The sequence below is a fragment of the Eleutherodactylus coqui genome, chromosome 1 (genome assembly GCF_035609145.1).
Source record: "Eleutherodactylus coqui strain aEleCoq1 chromosome 1, aEleCoq1.hap1, whole genome shotgun sequence".
Classification (NCBI taxonomy): domain Eukaryota; kingdom Metazoa; phylum Chordata; class Amphibia; order Anura; family Eleutherodactylidae; genus Eleutherodactylus; species Eleutherodactylus coqui.
The window spans coordinates 141812108-141829131 of record NC_089837.1 but is presented as its reverse complement, the minus strand read 5'-3'; positions in this window follow the sequence as shown (position 1 = coordinate 141829131).

Here is a 17024-nt window from a genome sequence, read left to right as displayed (position 1 = left end):
AGAGAAGAACGATGTTAGCCAATTGAATTCAATGGAGCTGGCAATACAGCCGGCTCCATTGAAAGCAATGGGCTGCCAGCAAGCGCGGGATGAATTTTCGGGAAGGGCTTAAAAATATAAGCCCTTACCTGAAAATCATCCTAAAATGTGTAAAAATTTAAAAAAAAATTATGTCAGCATTAAGATCGTTCTCCTCTGCCCAAGCTGTAACAGCTGTGGCAGAGAAGAACGATGTTAGCCCATTGAATTCAATGGAGCCGGCAATAGAGCCGGCTCCATTGAAAGCAATGGGCTGCCGGCGAGCGCGGGATGAATTTTCAGGAAGGGCTTAAAAATATAAGCCCTTCCCTGAAAAAGAAACATTTTAGTGCAAAACAAAAAAAGAATAAAAAAAAACGTACCTCTCCGCCGCTGCTGTGACCCCCGCGGGCATGAAGAACACATCTGCCGCATGCGGCAGATGTATCCTTCACCCCCGCTAGTTAAAAGAATTCCCTGCTGCTACATCTGCCACATCTGTGACATCCGTGGCAGATGCAGCAAAAGGAATTCTTCAGTTCTCACACATGACAGCTGCGGTAGAGAATCCTGCTGCCGGCATCCTGTCAATGGCTTTTCAGGGAAGGGCTTCATAAGCCCTTCCCTGAAAAGCCATTTAAATTAGTGCAAAAATAAAAAAAAACAATTCTCACCTCCCTTCAGTTGCCGGGGCTCAACCGCGACTTATAGCGCTGTCCCAGGCTCTTTAGTTCTGAGCTACCAGCAGCCGGGGATTTAAAATCCCCGGCTGCTGATAGTTCAGCAGCGCTACAGAGCAGGGGACAGCGGCAGAAGTCCCCGCTGAGCCCCGGCAGCTGTTAGTGGCTTTGCAGGGAAGGGCTTCATAAGCCCTTCCCTGAAAAGCCTTTTAAAATAGTAAAAAAAAAAAAAAAAATAGGTACTCACCTCCCTTCAGCTGCCGGGGCACAGCCGCGTCTTCTCCTGCTGTCCCCTGCACTGTGTTGCTGAACTTCTGATCTATCACCAGCAGGGGATTTAAAATCCCCGTCTGCTGAAAGAGCTGAATGTGATTGGCTGAGGTGCTCAGCCAATCACAGGCAGCTCTCCCCGAATGAATGACAGGTGAGAGTAGTGCAGGGGACAGCAGGAGAAGACGCGGCTGTGCCCCGGCAGCTGAAGGGAGGTGAGTATCTATTTTTTTTTGTTTTTTAAATCACTTTTAATTCATTTCCAGGGAATGGCTTATATGTAATGCCCTTCCCTGAAAAAGAATTCAGGTGTGCCAGTGGACCATTGTCTTCAATGGAGTCGCCGGCAGCAGCAGCGGCTCCATTGAAGAGAATGCCTGCATTTTTATTCTTTTTCACACTAAAATCTTTCTTTTTCAGGGAAGGGCTTATATGTAAAGTCCTTCCCTGAAAAGAAATGCAGGGAGCCAGCAGGCCATTGTTTTCAAATCCTATCTTTGTAGGCACGCACCTGCAAAGTACGAACATGTGCACACACCATAGGGAATGCAGTTTTGTAAATACAAGCGTGTTTTTGTGCGTGCGTATGCACGCACCAAAACACACTCGTCTGAACGCACCCTTAAGGATGATTTTCAGGTAAGGGCTTATATTTTTAAGCCCTTCCCGAAAATTCTTCCCGCGCTCGCCGGCAGCCCATTGCTTTCAATGGAGCCGGCTGTATTGCCGGTTTCATTGAATTCAATGGGCTAACATCGTTCTTCTCTGCCACAGCTGTTACAGCTTGGGCAGAGGAGAACGATCTTTATGCTGACATAATTTTTATTTTTATTTTTACACATTTTAGGATGATTTTTAGGTAAGGGCTTATATTTTTAAGCCCTTCCCGAAAATTCATCCCGCGCTCGCCGGCAGCCCATTGCTTTCAATGGAGCCAGCTGTATTGCCGGCTCCAATAAATTCAATGGTCAGTGCTCGTTTAATCGAGACAAGTACCGCGTGGTGCTCGTCTCGAGTAACGAGCATCTCGAGCACCCTGATACTCGAACGAGCATCAAGCTCGGACGAGTATGCTCGCTCATCTCTAATCATAATCTAAACATTAAATACCAAAGAAAATAAACATGCATGGCATCCACTGGGCCCGCAGATTTACTGCCTGAGCCCCATCTGCTCTAGCCTGAGGTACTTTATTCTTCATTACCTTCATATCAGTGGAGTTCAGTACACCCACTGCAATACCTATTCCTCCCAGTAGGGTGTCATGCCATTCCCCTTTCCTGATTATTATAAGGACAACCATTACTCTTATTTTACAAAGGATGACACAGGATTACTCTCCGGCCCTGTTTGTAATATACCTATCTGGCCTGCATAGCACCTCAAATAAGCAGAACCCAATAACAGGTCCTGACTAGAGATGAGCGAGCATACTCGTCCGAGCTTGATGCTCGTTCGAGTATTAGGGTGCTCGAGATGCTCGTTACTCGAGACGAGCACCATGCGGTACTCGTCTCGATTAAACGAGCACTGACCATTGAATTCAATGGAGCCGGCAATACAGCCGGCTCCATTGAAAACAATGCGCTGCAGGCGATCGCGGGATGAATTGTCGGGAAGGAGTTAAATATATAAGCCCTTCCCTGCAATTCATCCTGAATGTGTAAAAATTAAAAAAATATAATCTGATTGGTCACGCTGAGCCAATGAGAGGCAGCAGTCACTCACCCATTCATGAATTCATGAATGGGTGTGTGAGTGGGACCTGCCTCTGATTGGTCAGGCTGTGACCAATCAGAGGCAGCTCATTCAGCAGGCGGGGATTTTAAATCCCCGGCTGCTGAATACTACAGAGAGCAGTTCAGAGAACTGCCGCCGGCCGCCGCTGAACTCCGTCTACCGGGACCGGGTGAGTATATTTTTTTTATTTATTTTTACACATTTCTGGATGAATTGCAGTGAAGGGCTTATATATTTAAGCCCTTCCCGACAATTCATCCCGCGATCGCCGGCAGCCCATTACTTTCTATGGAGCCGCTGTATTGCCGGCTCCATTGAAGTCAATGGGCTAACATCGTTCTTCTCTGCCACAGCTGTTACAGCTGTGGCAGAGGAGAACGATCTTTATACTCACAGTGCGGGGGGGGGGCGCTCTTGCCGCTATTGTGGCTTAATAGTGGGACCTGGGAACTTGAGATGCAGTCCAACATGTAGCCCCTCGCCTGCCCTATCCGTTTCTGTGTTGTTCCCATCACTTTTGTGAATTTCCCAGATTTTCACAAATGAAAACCTTAGCGAGCATTGGCGATATACAAAAATGCTCGAGTCGCCCATTGACTTTAATGGGGTTCGTTACTCGAAACGAACCCTCGAGCATCGCGGGAAGTTCAACTTGAGTAACGAGCACTCGAGCATTTTGGTGCTCGCTCACCTCTAGTACTGACTAACAGTCTTCCTAACATACTCCGTGAAGATCTAGGTCACGCAAAATTTGTCTGTTTGTGTATCCACCCACAAATTTATGTGTAACCCAAATCACCACAGAACCCTTCTCTCTGTGTCTGTCTCTCGGACATGAGCATTCACACACTTGTGGTTTGGCTCAGTGCGCGAGGTAACTGTCTGCCATGGAAATATGGTGAGACTGAATTTTATTCTAAATACATATCCTTTCAGTATATCATACACAGCCTAAGCTGTACATTTTCTTTGTATATTTGTACAGTTATGTTTGTACACACTTTGTACACACTTTTACAATAACTTCTAGCACAGGTGAAATATTTAACTACCAAGGGCAGTTACAAGCATCCATCTGTCTGGTCATACAGAGCTTCCAACTCAAATAGGGCTTCCAAGCTTACTTTACACTCAAACCAAGTGCCCATATTTAATGCTGACATTTTGTTTTTACCAAAACCATCACTCTCAGCAGTGGCCACCTACTGGTTGTGAGACAGTTAGAATCACAAAATTTAGGCCTCAGACAAGAATGGCACTATGCCCACATGCTTTCAAGATCCTAGAAAAATTTACAACAACCTACCTAAAAAGCATAGTTTATAGAACTTGTATACTGGAGGCTGCAAATAGCCACCTTCACCATTATTATCACAATTTACCCAGGGCTACTTGGGGTCATTCATACTATAGCTTAAAGATATCACTTTCTGGAGTATGTTTGCTTATATAACACAACACAGGATGCAACAGTAATATAAATTCTTATATAATTCTCTAAAGCTAACAACTCCTTTCCCTTATTTGGCTACAAATGTATCTTACACAAACATTAGGAACCTTTATTTATTAACCATCTTTATCTTTTTTTACTATGGATCTAACAAAACACCCAGGGAAATATTTAGGGATCTCCTCTGGGTCCGGTATCGTAATATGTATACTAGTGTTCACCTGAAACCCATCATCATCCCAATCATATATAGGAATCATGTCATGTAGCTGAGACATAAATACTTCATTGATTATAGGCTGCTGGGCAGTAACCTTAGCATTCTGAGACTGCTCTGAGGATGATGCCGCATGACTTTCAAGTTTATTGTTTGGTATGCAGTTATTAACTCCGAAAGGAAATTCTGTCAACAGTTCAAATAGTTGATCAGGTATAATACTGCATTCTGAATTAGAACTCATTTTGAAAGTGGAGGGCTTTTACACTCTTGTCTCACCCTTACACTAGTGTAACAAATTAATGATTTTAATTTATTATGCTGGACCTTACTTAAAGGAGATGTCTCGAGGAAGCAGTTAATTTTTTTTTTTGCCCAGTCCCCCCCATTAAACACACATTACTAAGCCCCCCTGTAAATGACATTTCTAGCTGGTTCGTACTTACCGTTCCAGCGTTTCAGCAAGTTATAAAAGTTTCCTCAAGATGGCCGCCGGCTCTTTCCCAGTCGCTCGCTGCAGCCCGACGTGCGCGCTCCCGAGACGCCGCCAGCTGTGTCTCCATGGCAACCGGACGCATCGCAGCCGCCGACCAGACGCCCCGCAGCCGCCGACCAGACAGCAGGTAACCGGCGCTAGCCCCCGGCTCCCCAGCGCTAGTTCCCCCGACGCAGCGACAGCCCCCCCGGCCTAGCGACAGCCCCCCCCATCGCAGCGACAGCCCCCCCCCATCGCAGCGACAGCCCCCCCGGCCTAGCGCTAGCTCCCCCGGCGCAGCGACAGCCCCCCCGGCCTAGCGCTAGCTCCCCCGGCGCAGCGACAGCCCCCCCGGCCTAGCGCTAGCTCCCCCGGCCTAGCGACAGCCCCCCCGGCCTAGCGACAGCCCCCCCCCATCGCAGCGACAGCCCCCCCGGCCTAGCGCTAGCTCCCCCGGCCTAGCGACAGCCCCCCCGGCCTAGCGACAGCCCCCCCCATCGCAGCGACAGCCCCCCCTGCCTAGCGCTAGCTCCCCCGGCGCAGCGACAGCCCCCCCTGCCTAGCGCTAGCTCCCCCGGCGCAGCGACAGCCCCCCCGGCCTAGCGACAGCCCCCCCGGCGCAGCGGCAGCCCCCCCCCGGCGCAGCCCGGCGCAGCGGCAGCCCCCCCCGACCCATCACTTACCTGGAAGGCTTCTCGGGGCTGCTGGGCTGGGCTGGTCTTCTCCGCTGGGCAGCTCCAGTTTCTGCACCTTCCTCTAACAGAGGATGGTGCAGAATGGCCGCTTCAGCGCGCTCCCGAGCAGTGACAGCTCGTCTGCGCATGCGCAGAAGAGCTGTAGCGGGGAGCACACTGAAGCGGCTCGTGCTGAATGGAGAAGACCGGACTGCGCAAGCGCGTCTAAAAAAGCAAGCTGCCAGCGAATTTAGACGGAACCATGGAGACGAGGACGCTAGCAACGGAGCAGGTAAGTGGAATAACTTCTGTATGGCTCATATTTAATGCACAATGTACATTACAAAGTGCATTAATATGGCCATACGGAAGTGTATAACCCCACTTGGTTTCGCGAGACCACCCCTTTAAGCTGTTCATACAGCATCCTATATCTTGACCCAATCTTTTTCAGTTGTGTTATAATCCTACTCTTTTCCTGTACATCTATTGTATTAGCGTGAAGTTGCTTCTAAAGATTTTCAATTTTAACTCTTATAATTTCTTTTTACTTGTGCCACTGACTCTGGCACATATCCAAGGCAGCACCAGCTGAACCAACAGTATTAGCCCTAGTTTCTCCAGTCACTTCCTGAATGCACACCACCACAATCTCCTTCCCAGAAGGCATCTCTCTACACTTCTCCAGTCCAGCAACTGTTTGTGTATGCAAAATTGTTCTGCCATCTTCTGTGTTGTTTCTTGTCTAATTGAGACAATAAGGCAGTCTATTGCAGTCAGCGCATTTGACAGGAGATGCGCATAAATAAGGCTATATAACAGCTGAAACGCATTCAACTTGTCTTTTAATCCCTGTGCGCATGAGAATTTTTTAATATGTATTCAATAAAGAAGTGATTTTTTTTTTAGAAAAACATTGGTGCTGGATCAAATCTTTATACTTTTTAGGCAACAGCAAAGCCAGCCAAGTTCTCCAGGAACCCAAACCCCTCCTTCTTACACCAACTCCGGAGCCACTTGTTTAACTCCCTCAGATCCTGCTGCTTTACTAGTGTGGCTTTTGGTGCAGGTATTATTTGGCTTTAGGTGCAGAAAACTACCCTGGAGGTCCTCGCCCTAAGTTTGGACCTTAAGTCCCTGAAATTATTTTTGAGGGCCCTCTATTGACCTCTAATTTGTTCATTGGTGCCAATGTGCACTATGACCACTGGATCCTCACCAGCCCCTCCCAGTAATCTGTCAATCTGATCCACAATGTTTGAAACTTGAGCGCCAGGAAGACAACACATTGTTCGACGATCCCAGTTTTCATGGCAGATTGTCCTATCTGTCCCCCTTATAATTGAGTCCCCCACCACTAGGATCTGTCCAGCCTGCCCTGTGCTCCCCGCCCCCTTCTCACTGGAGCAGTCATCCCCCTGGGTCCAAACAAGAAACTGCAGAGCTCCTTATCCAAACAAATTGGGCAGCTTTTACCACTGTCACTTCTCGTAGCCTCCCCCATTAGAGGCTCATCAAGTACTCACAGAATCACACACCTTAAAAGACAAGTTGAGCACATGTAAAGCATCAACATTCACTGGTACACAGCAGATTGCATAACGTCGCACACCAAACCACAGAACAGTGAGCAGAGCCCAGGAGATAGGCAGTAACACAATGGTTACTTACCACGATCTTCCTGTGTCCTGGTCTTTGTCTCTGGAGCATCCGTGGCTAAAGGTGCTGTTGTTATGCCCGCATTCTCTATCAGAAACTGTTGCAGTAAAATGCCACTAGAGAGCAAGCATGGTGTAACTAGCGAATGACATCATATGACGGAGGAATAAAATAACAGATCCCACACAAGTATGGCTTCAGCAAAATATTCCTACCTGACCAGAATCAGGCAGCTTTATTTATAGGCCCCATACATTGGGGTGTCACAACATCATTGGATGGTTTTCAATCCAACTTCTTCTTGGTCACTTTAGACATTACATTGCATTCCTTGGACACATTCTGACTTTCTTGACAGAGTTCCAAGTGGCGCAGTAAATTTTCTTAAAGTTCTTATCTTATCTCAACATCTGTGTCCTTGCACAAAGCTAAAACCATACGGTCATGTGGTTTATCTAGTACATTTCATGGCTTTAGCTGTTTACTGAAAAACTACTGTGACCTTTTACCTAGATTCTTACTTGTGGCGTAGTTTTTAATTTCAAACACACACACACACACACACACACATATATATATATATATATATATATATATATATATATTACTCAGTCCATGATTGTCCATAATTGTCCATAATCAAATGGCATCCTTCACAGTGCCATTTACTGGCAAAAAATTTAGACTGCAAAAACTGTCATCAACCTCTGTTTTGAATCGCTCATCACTAGAGATGAGCGAACCTACTCGTTTCGAGTAATTACTCGATCGAGCACCGCGATTTTCGAGTACTTCCGTACTCGGGTGAAAAGATTCAGGGGGCGGGGGGAGGCGTGACGGAGCGGGGGTAGCAGCAGGGAACAGGGGGGAGCCCTCTCTCTCTCCCTCTCACCTCCACTCCCGGCTGCAACCCCCCACTCACCCACGGTGCCCCCGAATCTTTTCACCCGAGTACGGAAGTACTCGAAAATCGCGTCGCTCGGGCGAAAAAGGGGCGTGGCCGAGTACGCTCGCTCATCTCTACTCATCACCCATGCTCTGATGAACATTCTTGGAAGTGTATTAACAAAAACTGTGCATCATTGTGGAAAGTCGCTTTAGATTGCTTACCTATGGTGTTTGTAATCCTCTAAAAAAGCAAGCTGCACAACTGACTGCTATATCTAAATGCACCATATTTGATGTTTATAATTTTTATCGTGAAGTATGTTTTGTCTACTTTTATAGTAACTTCATTTTGCTCGGTGGCCCTGGGGATCATGTTCAAGTTTACTAGTCTTGTTTTAGTCATAAAATAAATTACCATCGCGGACATGCCCCAGGTCTTGAAATTTGGGTCTTTGGGATTGTGGATACGACAACAATGCTAGCTGTTTGGTATATGGAAGTTGTTCCTCACAGAAGTGCTAAAACCCTCCTTCCTATTTGACATGTGGGGTTCCCAGGTTCAATGCTGCCCATTGAATCCTGGGTTACCTACAATAATATTCAAGTGACACTGAATTTTAGTCACAAACGTGTCAATCACAGTGATTCAAAATTTTGATATAGAGTCTTACTATAATGAGTGTAAAGCTTGTATCAAGCTGAAAAGGGGTGGCTTTTATGATTTGCTTTCAACATGTCTTGCACAATTGATGTGGAGAGATCAGTTGAGAAAACCGATGTTGAATGAGCTCTGCTTGCTCAAAGCTGTAAAACCTTTTCTTGCAGAGGTAACAGAGCTCATCCTAAACTGTAGGGGGGATTAATATATTATTCATGTAGATATTCATTTGAAAGCTTATAGAAAAGTTTGATTAGGGCTACTTCACACGGGCGTATTTTTCATCAGTATTTTGTGAGCCAAAACCAGAAGTGAAATGTACAGATATAACGTATAATGGAAAGATTTGCATTTCTTTTGTATTTTGGAACCACTTCTGGTTTTGGTTCACAAAGTGCTGTTGAAAAATATGCCCGTATAAAAGAGCATAGTGACACCAAAACCTTTGCCTAGAATATTGTGCTACCCTTTGCCTTTTCTTCTATTAGTAACTATTTTAGACCCTTAAGAAGTAAAAATTATTTAAACTTTAGTAACATTTAACCCCTGTCCCTTAATGCTCCTGAGGCGTACATTTACATAATGGAGGTTTGGAGTTTATGCCCCAATCAATGTTTGGGAATGACAAATGGCACCCCATGAGGATATACTATGGCAGCTGGGGGCCTTCTAAAGGCCTCTAGGGATGCCACTAAAAATTGCCTGTAAAATCACTGCATAAAGTAATACTATGGCATTACATCATGCTGCAAGAGTGATCAAACCATAGCAAATTTTTGTCCCCTATGGAGACTAAAAAAAATGTAAAAATCAGTTTTAGGGCGCCCACCCACTGGCGATTTTTTTTTCTTTGCGTTTTGCGTTTTTCCTGCAGAGCAATTAGAATTGAATGTACTCCTGTCCACTGGCGTTTTGCGTTGCATTGCGTTGCGTTTTTTAACATAGGAACTGTCAGTTGCATATGTGTCCTTATTTTTCTCCTAAGGCACCCTTGAAAGTCAATGGAAATTAATGGAAAAGCCGCGAAAACGCCGCGAGATCGCGGCAAAAAACGCGGCAAAAAACGCAGGGAAAAACGCCGCGAAAACGCGGCGTTTTTCACGCACGAAAATCGCAAACGCCAGTGCGTGGGCGCCCTTAGTAAGCTTTATTAATTTTAAAAAAATTACGGGCAATAAAAGTAAAAAAAAACTTTTTTCCATACTTATAATAAGAAATCTAAATAAAAAAACTAAAATAAATGTGGTATCACTGCATCCACACAAATCTTATCTATCAAAATAATGCATTATTTATTCCCCATGGTGAACGCTGTCAGAAAAAAAAAATGAACAACCCTAGAATTGTGCTTTTTTCGTAACCCTCGTCTCCAAAAAAAAATGTAATAAAAAGTGATCAAAAAGTCATATGCATTTCAAAATGGTACCAGTTAAAACTAAAGGATATCCTGCAAAAAATGAGAACTCACACGACTATCTCAACGGAAAAATAAAAAAGTTATGGCTGTCGGAAGATGGTAGCAGAACATAATTTCATTATTTTCCAAAGAAATTTTCTTTTTTAAAAGTAGTACAGCAAGAAAAAAACTATATAAATTTGGTATCAGGCCTTAGTCAGACGGGCGTTTTTTCCCGCGATTTGCGCATGCACATGCGTCGGGCGATTTTATAAAACCATTGCTTTGCAATGGTATCGGACACATGAGCGCTTTTTATGCGCTCGTCCAATAAATTATAGAACAGAAATCGCAGATCGCACCTATCTGCGATCTGCGATTCCTGTTCTCTTCTCTATATGCGCTCAATGGGTCTGGCGGCAGCAGCGCCGACCCCATTGAGAACATATAGAAGACAAATCATTCTTCTCTGCCACAGCTGTAACAGCTGTGGCAGAGAAGAACGATGTTTGCCTATTGAATTCAATGGAGCCGGCAATACAGCCGGCTCCATTGAAAGCAATGGGCTGCCGGTGATCGCGGGATGAATTGTCAGGAAGGGCTTAAATATATAAGCCCTTCCCTGCAATTCATCCAGAAATGTGTAAAAATAAAAAAAATATATATACTCACCTTGTCCCGGCAGATGGAGTTCAGCGCGGACGGCCGGTAGTTCTCTGAACTGCTCTCTGTAGTATTCAGCAGCCGGGGAATTAAAATCCCCGCCTGCTGAATGAGCTGCCTCTGATTGGTCACAGCCTGACTAATCAGAGGCAGCTCTCACTCACACCCATTCATGAATTCATGAATGGGTGGGAGTGAGAGCTGCCTCTGATTGGCTCAGTGCAGGGCCCAGGTGAGTATATATATTTTTTTTATTTTTACACATTTCTGGATGAATTGCAGGGAAGGGCTTATATATTTAAGCCCTTCCCGACAATTCATCGTGAAATCGCCCGCAGCGCATTGCTTTCAATGGAGTCGGCTGTATTGCCGGCTCCATTGAATTCAATGCGCTGGACAGCTCCGGCCCGTTTCTATTGAAATGCGGCTAGGAGCAGTTTTTTCGGGCGATTTTTTGGCCCCGGTCACGCAATTTGCGGATGCGCATCTGTCATGCGATCCGCAAACCGCGGCAAAAAAACGCCCGTGTGACTAAGGCCTCATAGTAATCATACTGACGCATAGAAGTTATCATGTAATTTTTTCTGCAGTTTGTACACCGTAGAAACAAGACCTCCTCAAAGATGGTGGAATTTCGTTTTTTTTTTCATTTGACTCCACTTAGAATTTGTTTTAAAGTTTTTAAGTACATTATATGGTATCATTGAGAGATACATACAACTAATCCTGCAAAAAACAAGCCCTCAGTTAGCAATGTTGATGAATAAATAGAAGAGTTATGATTTTTTAAAAGTTAAGAGGAAAAAATAAAAATAAATTTTTAAAAAAGGATGCGTCCTTAAGGAGTTAAGCTAGATTTGAAGCTGATCATCAGAAATTTAACTTAACAGCTTGAGGATATATTCTTACTGCAAAATACTACCGCAAACAACAAGATGTTAAAAAACAGACCTTTATTTAACTCAAATGGATTCAACATAATCAGCTAGTTGTCAGGTTTCTTGGGGAGGCTCAGTGACTTCACTATAATATGAAACCAGGATTTTAAAATTCAATCTATGTATCTTTCTAAACATCAGATTTCCCATTCTATATGGGAAAATATCTTGTAATTACAGCATTCTAAATTGTAATCTTAAAAATTGTTGTATATATTACATTTTAATTTTTTTTATGGACCCTTATCATGGTTAACAGTGAATAATATTTAAAAGCAGGAGAGAAGTCAAACGTAAACAAAAATGTAATACCCAGTTAAAAAGGTATAGCTTAAAAGCCTGACTAAAAGAGATTTTTAAAACACTAAAATATGTTATTCTACAAAATTATTTAGGAATATTCATGACTTTTAGAAATTTAAATACTTGGAATTACTTAAAAGTAAATACATACACAAACATATTTGCTTCTTCTTGCAGAATACATGCTGTAAAACAATCAATCCTTCACTATTTCTATACTCCTATAGTGCTGACCTTCCATGAGCTGCACCAGTTCAATTATAATGGAACCAGGATAACTTAGAAAACACAGAGCAGATAACATTCTAAATTCAGTATTTTATAGAAATGAATTATTATTTGTTGACTGCCAGGTAGCCCAAGTTTAAATGGAGTGTTACATTGTTACATTATAATATATGTAAACACATTGTTCCTTAGATTGCACTACTGTGTGACAGACATGTCAGCACAGTCATTATAGGTCCAGTAAGAACAAAAATATGTATGTAAGCATGTAGTACAATGCTAATTCTAAGTTAGCATAGTCATAAATCACTGCTGAATTCATGAACAAAAAATATAAGCCTCTGGGAACACGCCAATTTATTTGGTCAAAAGAATACTGTAAGTGTCTGAGTTCTATTTTGGCATTTTCCCTTTACCATGATCTCTTCATCAAGCATGGTATAACAAAATATCTGAAGAAACACACACACATTTTATCTCTCTCACTATGCATGGATAGATAGATAGATGAATGGATAGATAGATAGATAGATAGATAGATAGATAGATAGATAGATAGAGGTTTTATTGTCCTGTTTCTCCACCATAAGGCCTCATGTCCACGGGGAAAATCAGGCCCGCTCCGGATTCTCCATGTAGAATCTGCAGCGGGTCCCTCCTGCCCCGCGGACATGAGGGCTGAAAATAAGAATAAATAAGAATAAACTCACCTCCCACCCGCTCCGTTTCTTCTCTTCGCCGCGGCGTCATCTTCTCTGCGTCGCGGCCGTATCTTCTTTCTTCGGCTCGGCGGATGCGCAGGATGATGTCGGTGACGTGCCCCGTGCATGCGCCGTCCCGAAGAAAAAAGATCCGGCCGCGACTGAGAGAAGATGGCGCCGCGGCGAAGAGAAGAAACGGAGCGTGTGAGTAAAATCTGATTTTTGTCTCCCGCGGATCCGGACGGCTTCCATAGGCTTCAATAGAAGCCCGCGGGAGCCGTCCCCGCGGGAGACCCGCATGAAAATGGAGCATGGTCCAGATTTTTTCATGCTCCATTTTTTTTAAAATCCCTTTTATTGACCATCCGCGGGTATTTATCTACCCGCGGGTGGTCAATGCATCCCTATCGGATGCGGATCCGCGGGCAGGAGAAGAGTTAAAATCTGCTGCGGATTTTAATTCTTATTTTGCCCGTGGACATGAGCCCTAAGGCCTCTTTCACGCGGGCTACAAAATGCATGTATGTGAAGCCCATGGTTTCCAATAAGTTCTTTTACATAAGAGATGTTTTGTAGCCTGAAAGAAACCATGAGCTTTACATACATGCATTTTGTAGTGGCAGCAGCGCTACAAAACCTTCGATTTTGTAGCCCATGTGAAAGAGGCCTAAATACCAACATGAATGAAATTCCATAAAATTTCACACCATCATAAACCTAACTCTGATCTACTCATATACAGAAATTACCACCACCATAAAAATTCTAAAGAACTTATTACAGAATCCCTGCACTAAAAGCCTATTGATCGACTAGGATATCTCAAATGGAACAGCTTCTACCCCAGAACACTACATAGTCCATCGTCTAAAGCCAGGCCAACATATAGAATTGTCTCTGTTCCAGCCCAAGAGACAAGGTACAGGGCTATTGTACCATCTCACTTCAATTGATCATCAGATTACCAGAGCTACTAGGATACCCAGAAGTCAGCTGCTTCAATGCAAAGGAAAAAAAGTAAGATAATTGCGTACCTCTGGTGGGGACTTACACTCCACAGCTATAGGTACTAAGGAGAATGGCAAAGAAACTCCATCATCCTCTTCACAAGGATCATTTCCAGCCCCTCCCCTGCTATGGTAGAGACAATGTACAAACTTGAGAAACTTTATGACCAGAAGCTCATTGCCCTTAAACATACAAAAAAAACAAAAACTAAGGAACTTATCCCTGCAAGATTAAAAACTAAAAAACCTGTTCCTATATAATGACCCCAGAGAGGATATGAATCCCCAACACGTAGCAGGACTACAAGATTCCTAGGACATTTGCATGCTTTACATCCAATGTTGTGTAACTGATTCCATGCACTTAATGCTCAATTGGTGGCCCTTATATTGAAGAAACAAGACAAAAACTTAAAGAAAGGATGAAATCTCATACATTAAAGAGAGAAATAAAAGAAAGACTCATTTACCTGTGGCTAAACATTGTTGTAGTCAGGGACAAGAAAAACAAATTTATGAAAATATTTAGAACTTTGATTACAGGACTCAGTCTTTCTGATTGATTCATGGTGGGTGATAATATCTGAAAGATCTGGTCCAAGGATAGGAGTGGGACTAGATATGTGAACCCACATCAATTAAGACACAATAAAACACTCACAACCTTATCTGTGGACTAATTAAGACTTTACTCTCCATGCTCATTGTGTTATTCAATTTTTTTTTGAAATGCCAATTAATCATACCTCTGTTCCTTTGTATATGTGTTTGTTCAGTTATCTTATTATATCGTGGCTGATGAAGAGACCTACTGTAAGCAGTCTTGAAAGCTTATGCTGTTAAATCATTTCTTTCTTTTAGCCATTAAAATATCATATCTACAAGATTTTTTTCCTTTTATTGAGAGCAATAACACTGCTCTACTGTCAGGATTCAATCTAGTGACCTCCTGCACCCCGAGTGGTAACCCAACCTATTGAGCTGTTCAGCATGCTGGATAGCTCCTCTGAGTCCTAATACCTTGTTCTTCATCCCTTGTGTACTGTTCTTTCTTCTTGGCTCTGTGTCTTCCCTGTCTAGTCCTCCTCGTGTCTCGTACCTTCCACAATTAGTCTCTTATATAAACCTGGCCCTATTCTCTCCTTCCTTGTGTATTTATTGTGCCCTGTGCCTCTAACCAAGCTATCCTCCCACAGACATGCTACTCTCTCTCGACTACGTTACGGCTTAAATACTGTCAATCTTGCCTTGATCAGATTTACTGCCAGCAGTGGTTCTAGACCTACGCCAGATCGGGGTTTCTACTGACTAACTGACTAACTGCAAAAAGGCATCCAGGGGACATTTTTATTGGGTTGGGGCAAAAGGAGGGCATTATTTCTAGGGGCACACAAGAGGAATTATTGTGGTCTAGAGGGACATAGTAACATAGTATGTAAGGTTGAAAAAAGACATATGTCCATCAATTTCAGCGTATTACCTCCCATAGGGCACTACCATGGGTATTGTTACTATGCATGGGCACAAACAGGATATTATTACTGTGTGGGAGCATGTATGGGGAGCTATTATTGTGCAGAGCACTATCCTGGTTTGGGGAACAAATGATGGCACATTTACAGACAATGCTAGGAAAGCAAGGAGCCAAAGATGTCTGTGCTGCAAACACTGCAGAGACAAATCAGAGCTGGAAAAAGTTATGATGGTAGTTTTGGGCCGGATGAGAAAAAAGGGAAAAATTAAATGATATCACAGGATATACCATTACCGTAATAATTTATACAGTTTTCACAGTGCATGTGTGGCAATCTAATCTACTGCTATATTGACACTGTTTGGCAGTGGTATTGGTTTTTCCACAGTGTTTTTATTAAGTAACATTATGGTGATCATGATATGGCAGTATTACATGGTCTCTGTATAGTGTTGATATTGGTAGCATTGGTCTTTTTACCATGTGTTTTACTCAGTAACACCTAAAAGGTAATATTTATTCACTGCATTGTAGTAATGTTTCCTCTGAGCAGTAATAAAGTTATGTGATAGCTACATGTGTATAAATCCTTTTTCTTTCTTTTTTTTTTTGGGGGGGGGGGGGGGGGGGTCAGGATGGACACCACATGTGCCTTGGAGCCTGTGCACATAATCTTTCACAACCCTAACAATGCCACTACATTTGACTTTAGAATACTTTGGTATACAGAGGAGTTCATGGTTGACTCAATGACTGCAAAGTGCCCTGGTCTTTTGACTACAAAACAAGCCCAAATCATGAGCCTTCCATCACTGTGCTTGACAGTTTCTATGAGATGTTTATGATAATATACTGTGTTTGGTTTACTCCAAAAGTGGTGCTGGGCTTTATAGCCAAACATCTCTACTTTGGTCTCGCAAAGTCTTGCAGTTTATTCAGACACAACTTTGCAAACTTTAGCAGTGCAATTCTTTTTAGAGAGAAGAGGCCTACTCCTGGCCACCCTTCGAAACAAGTCATATTTGTTCAGTCTTTGTCCAATTGTACTATCATAAACTTATAGAAAAAAAGGAAAAAAACCTTTATCCAGCTGCGCTCTACCGCAGGACCTCAGGAACGTATAGGGAATAAGCTTACACAGCGGCCGTTAATAATAAGCCAAGTTTAATCCCATAAAAATAAAACAGAATAATAACAGGTTTAAAGTACCTCTACTATCGGGTAAGCAACGCGTTTCTGCATCAGCTGACGCCTTTATCAAGCATATAATCCTTATACCCAATCTCATATATATATATATATATATATATATATATATATATATATATATATATATATATATATATATATATAAAATATACCTTAATCAAAGATCCATATGAGGGACATCTGATTCCATCCCTTAACCACGCTGAACGCCACCAAAGCGTGTATGGGTGAAGGGCGGAAACTAGAGTAGTTCCGCTTTCATCATCCAACAGATGCTGGAGCGCACCTGCGTTCCACATAGATAGCCTTCCATGCAATGTAAAAGAGATCCACGTTCTGCGTCATCACGCTGTAAGGGGGGGGCGCATCGTGG